The 5,787-nt window shown below is 41.2% G+C and overlaps 1 long non-coding RNA gene across 1 annotated transcript; it reads right to left on the reverse strand.

The window, feature by feature from the left end:
* Window positions 1-1,380: 1,380 nt before the first annotated feature.
* On the reverse strand, window positions 1,381-5,212 carry LOC147537917 (uncharacterized). The gene is made up of 2 exons (XR_015224924.1): window positions 4,899-5,212; window positions 1,381-4,350 (listed from the first exon to the last, which is right to left on the reverse strand). It is a non-coding gene; the product is annotated as an uncharacterized LOC147537917 (long non-coding RNA).
* Window positions 5,213-5,787: the final 575 nt, after the last annotated feature.

The raw sequence follows: 5,787 nt of genomic DNA on the forward strand, positions 1-5,787 counted from the left end.
CACAAGAACCTCCTTCTTTGGTTTCACTATTTCTACATTCTGCTTGGCTATCTGAAGCATCGCATGTAGTTGCTCCAAGGCTTTATCCCATTCATTCATTCATTCATTTTGTAGTTCATTTGGAACTGATGGAAACCACTATGAAGGGAGTGAAGGATGTCGTCGGTAGACGCGTCTTGGCTATATTTGGAAAACCAAGCTTTGCTAATTTCGCAATGTGTCTAATCATTTGTCGAATATGAGGCCCTACTGGTTTTCTTTTCCTGAGGCGCGTGCTTAATATTGTTCTGGAGGTCTCAAACCTCTCCAATCTCGACTTCTTTTGGAACAATTCCCTAAGTTGTAGAATCATGGTGTAGGCATCCATGTCAATGAACTTCTCTTGAAGAGTAGGTTCCATGGTTGCCAACATCAGGCACATTACTGGTTCTGCTCTCTTCCAAACTAGCTTTTCATGCTCTTTTTCTTCAGCAATCGCTGAAGCATCCAATTTCAGAATTGGAGTGTCTAGGATATTCATCTTGTTTTCAAATCTGAGAACTATTCCCATATTGTTCTCCTATTCGAAGAAGTTGTTCTCATTCAGTTTCTCCTTGTCGAGGAGTAAACGAAAGTTGAACGTGGCCTCTTTTGTCATTTTAAAACTACATGAAAGAATGGCAAAGTTAAAACTTGTTATCGTTTTGGAAAAATTGAGTTTTCCCACATTATTCAATATAAAATTATCCCTAATTGAATAATGTGATTCCAAGATCCCATTTCTTCGGAGTTAAGTGGACTAGAGCCCTGCGCTTAACGCTGTTGTCTTGGGTGAGTGAACTCATTCACTGATCATTCTCTTATGCCTCTTTGTTGATGGATTGCATTAAAGAATGCCGAATCCATTCTTTTGCCTCGAGAATCCAAAACTCTTTTGCTGATCTCGTTGATAAAACCATTTAGACGCGTAGACCTCTACCATAGGTCTACACGCATTGTCTTAAGGTAAAGATGGCACCCTGCGGAGGCAGACCCACCATCTATAGGCATTTTGTTCAAAATTACCTTTAGGGAATTTTAAGTTTTGTCTAGTATGTGTTATTGTGAACTTTGAACTAACTAACCATCCACGATAGAAAACGTAAATAAATAAGTAAATGTGTGCGAGAAAATAAATCAAACACATATAGATCCTAGTATGGCACCTAGTCCTAAAAGACTAATCTTCTTAGGATTCTTCTTGCTTTCGCCTTAGTTCGCCTGAATCGCCACTCGAATTAGGATCCCATCCTTGAGCTTCTTCAATGGGCTCATAGATCCTAAACTCTAATTACAAGACTCGAACGCTAAGAAGATCGTATGAAAATTGAAATTAAAATTATTATAGCGTGCACTCACTTGTGCTTAAAACAAGAATGAAAGACAACAACTTTATATCGGCATACTAGTTTCCGCATTCACATCACATGCATTCATATAATATTCAAAACTAACAATTATATATGCATGATTATCCGGGAGATACTTTTGTCGACATCTCTATGTCAAAAACGGACCTTAAGTCTATATTCGAATTTGACTAATGGTGCGTTTCAATTTTATCTTTAATGATTTCTAAAATCAATTTTAGGAAAAACTTGGATTGGCCACTCAGATGGCCCAAGTCAATTTCGAAAAAATTTGGTTTGACTTTTAATGATTTCCTAAATCAATTTTAAGAAAAACACGTTTTAGGCCTTCGGGTGGCCCAGAACAATCTCGGTACAATTTGGGTGGAATCGGGAGAAAAATCGGATTTTAGACGGAAAAACTCCCTCCGGGTGAAGACCGTAAAAATCTCAGCCCGCAGTCCTAGACTGATCTCGGAATGGCCCGGGACAAACCTTGGTCATGGCCCAAGACCGTAAAGGTCAAGGCCCACGGGCTTGTCCCGGTCTTAGGCCAAGGATGTGCCTTGGTACGGCCGAAGCATATCTCGGCCCTAGGCCAACAACTTAGCATGTCTTTACCTAGGTCGGACAAGTCTTGGCTTATAGGTCTGGGACACCGTGGAACACTACATATGCGTCTGGCCCATGGCAAGGTCCTAGGCCAACTCGGTCTCCAAGATTGAGATGCCTAGGATGTCCTTCGACCAAAGATACAATGCGAGCAATTTGTCGGATAGGACAATTGATGAAGAAGGTCATCAAGTCCGGATGATTTAGAGGTCATAGTGTTTAGCTAGAAACCAACTACGATCGTCGAATCACGAAGCGATTTGCGACTAACTTCTCCCGGATCCCACAACGAGTTACACCTAAGAGTGTCAACTTGATCAGAAGATATGACTAGAGGGATGAGACATATGACCATGGGTAAGACCCACAGATATGTCCAAATGGCTTAAAAGAAGTTTAGGCAAAGATAATACAAAAGGCCCGAATTAGATTTAGCCGTAATAAAATCGGAGTTTTGAAAGAGCTTCAAAGCAAAGAAACCTTGGATTTTCAATTTTTTGAAAAGGGTTTTCGAAAACTATGATTTTAGGATTTTTGTCTTATGAAAGAAGTTGAAAAATCACTGTTTTTGGTGATGAATAATCACCAAACAGCAGCTTAAGAACAACAACTAAAGAAAAGAGAAGGAGAAGATGAGTTTTTAGAAGTTTCTAAAAACATGGGCCTGTCTCGCCGGACGCGACCGAGACGCACCCAGGACGCGCTTCAGGATGCGACTTAGTCGCGTCCTATCTTCTAGGGACAACAACCCTAGTCCAACTCGGACTAGGAGTCCCGGCCTTCCCGGACTAGGACACCTAGTCCGTGATGGACTAGGACTAGTCCCTGTCTTCTCGGACTTAGAGTCCGAGAGGATGAGACCTTGACCTAGGTCGCGTCTTAGAGATGCGACACGAGTCAAGACGCGTCTCAAGCTTGAGACGCGTCCTCGAGCTGCTGACCAGATGCGTCTGGATGTGTCTAAGGCATCTCGGACTCCTAGTCCGAGATGTTCAATGACACGACCTTGGTCAAGACACGTCTGGGGCATAAGGACGCGTCCTGCCTAGGGCTAGGACGTGTCTGGACTGAGGGACGCGACACATTTGGAACATGTCGTCCCTGGTCCGGGCTATGTCCGGCCCATGCCGAGAAAAGTCTTGGGCTTACCCGAGACTTGGTCAATGGGCCTTGACCAAGATGTTGACTTGGGTCTTTTGAGTTTCACTCGGACCTAATGGGCCTTGACCCGAGCGGGAGTTTTTCGGTCTTTTTCCCAATTCTTCTCCCGGTTTCATCAAAAGTTTTTGAAAATCCGAGGGTCCAAACGGGATTTTTCTTAAAATTGATTTTGGAAATCATTAAGGGTAAAACCACAACTCTCCATTAGTCCAAATTTTACGAAAGTAAATTTAGGGCCCGTTTGGCATATAGATTTCGATAGTTTCTCCCGAATAATCCACCATTAAAGCTTCACCAAGCTTTCTCTCTCTAGAATTTAGCTCAAATCAAAATAAAATGCAAGGTCAAGGCAATGAAGTTTCGAGAGAAAACTCTAGGGTTTCCGACTAAAATAATGGCCGGAAAAGTAAAAAAAAATCCGGCCAAATAGCTACTGTCCAGAGTCTTTGTGCAAGTCACGAGTTGTTCTTGTTGCTATTCCTGGCCAAATTTGAAGACCCCAGCCGTGTTTCACCTTCCCGAGCTGCTGTTTGAAGACCAAACCCGACAACCTCCTCGTTGCTCCAAAACCAGTCAAAACCGAGTTGGTTCTTGAGGCTTCTATGCCGACCCCTTGCTATCCCATGCTATTGTTATCTTGGCCAAGCTTTGCCGGTCTTTTTATGATGGCCGGCAAAAGCTTGGTTGGTTCCTCCTTCTTTCTCCTCCTTTCTAAGCTTCCTTTGGAATCAAACCGTAAGTGTTGAATGAAGAAGAAGCCTCCAAATTAGACTTTTCTTTTCTGCCACCCACACAAAACCTTGACTTACTCAACACTAGACTATTTGACTTGGACATAAAAGGGGTGCCTATAAGTTTCTTTTTTTCTTTCTTCTTCTCGACCTTTTGGACTTTGAGTTTTGGGTTTTACTTCTCATTTAGAAACCAATGGGGTCCTTCAAATTTGTCTCTACATTCTATAATTTTTTCAGAATAGTCTTGAAATATCTGTCTGCTTCTTCCTTCCACAACTTTCCCGTCCGAACTCCGATTCGACTTCCATTTTCGCCTTCGGACTCACCATTGACTCCACTTTCCATTTAACCTTTGATTTTTACCAAAATGACCAAAATACCTATGGTGCTCATTCCTTCCCTCTTCCACATGAGATGAAAATGTGATAAATGCTTTGTTTTATTCCGAATAAAGTTCCTTACTTCAAATAAGTTACCTAGCAAGAAAAATACATAAATTTTGAGAGATAAAACCCGAAAGGAAATAACTCACCCAAGTTAAGTGATCTAAATGTGGCATTTTCATGCCACATCAGTAGCCCTGCCTCATGAGTCTGCCTCAATTAGAGCACACCTCATTAAAAATCTGTCTGCCCACCTTGGCTGACAACTCTGTCTTGTCGTATCTCGTCCAGAGTACCGACTTCGCTATAAAAGTGTGTCTAAAACACATGCCTTACGTGGCTGTCATGTTGAAACAGGATCAAAATAACGTAACATTTAAACATAATACATCAGCCCTCTGATTTTAGCAAAACAGAGTTTCGTGTCCGACCTCCGATAGACATTCGGCAGAATATAACCTCTTATGATACCGAGCACCCGAGCTCAAGTCTGACTTCGACAACTAGCATTCGGGAAATACGGACTCTCCCTTTTACACCAAGGGAAGCAGAGTCCTCGATGGAAAAGTTCCCTAACCCCGGTCGTACGAGACACAGAATTCTTACGTATTCTACCCAACAAGAAAGAAAAAGGAACACACCTTTAAAAAGATTTCAGTTGAGGAAAGAGGGGCAACCATATTGGTCCGCCCAAGACTTATCCCGTCATTTGTCCAATAAAGAATCGAGCCGTTGTATATACCCAAAAAATTATCCTGTCATTCCTTTTCATTGAGCGATCACATTATTATTCTGCCTAAGAAAATAGAAGACAGACACTCAACATCCAAGATGCCCGCGCCTGCCTCACCCTTTGCCAGTTCCCTCAACAAATTAGCTCATTCCTGCGACAAGAGGAACGGAGGAACAGGTTAGTTCTATTGCCCCGTGCCATGAAATCATGTACCTAATGGTCAATATCTATGACAGAAGATAATTTCTTATAAACGCATCAGTCTCCAAACAGGTCAATGAGCATAACTACCACAATAATTACATCATTATTTTATGACCACACACTATTATGCTATTTAGGCGTGTTTAGAAAACCAGGTAGTCAACCTTCAATTTCTCGTTCTTTTTTTTTTTTTTTTGTTGAAAGAGATTCATTTTCTCTTGCTAGGAGACCACATAGCCTGATCTTTTTCCGTAAAGAATTTAATCCACAAGATATAGACTAGTTTGGCCCCAACTAACTGTACTTTGGTTTCAAAACTAAGCAAGTGAGTACAAATAATATGTGGGACCCAAGACACTTCAATTTTTATAACCTGGTCACTATGCGACGGTGTGCCATTTTTCCAAACTCCCCCTCCTAAAGAAGTGAGTAAATATATATATATATATATTTTTTCGAGTAAAACTAGAATTTTCATTCATACAAAAGAATTAAATCCAATAAATTACATGAGAGTTTTGACTCCTTTGAGTACAACATGAATTTACTAAAATAAATTACAATATGAAACTTACAAAAGTAAAGACAACATG

This window comes from Eschscholzia californica, unplaced genomic scaffold, assembly GCF_041429995.1.
Source record: "Eschscholzia californica isolate CP2 unplaced genomic scaffold, dmEscCali1.0.p SCAF_5, whole genome shotgun sequence".
Classification (NCBI taxonomy): Eukaryota; Viridiplantae; Streptophyta; class Magnoliopsida; order Ranunculales; family Papaveraceae; genus Eschscholzia; species Eschscholzia californica.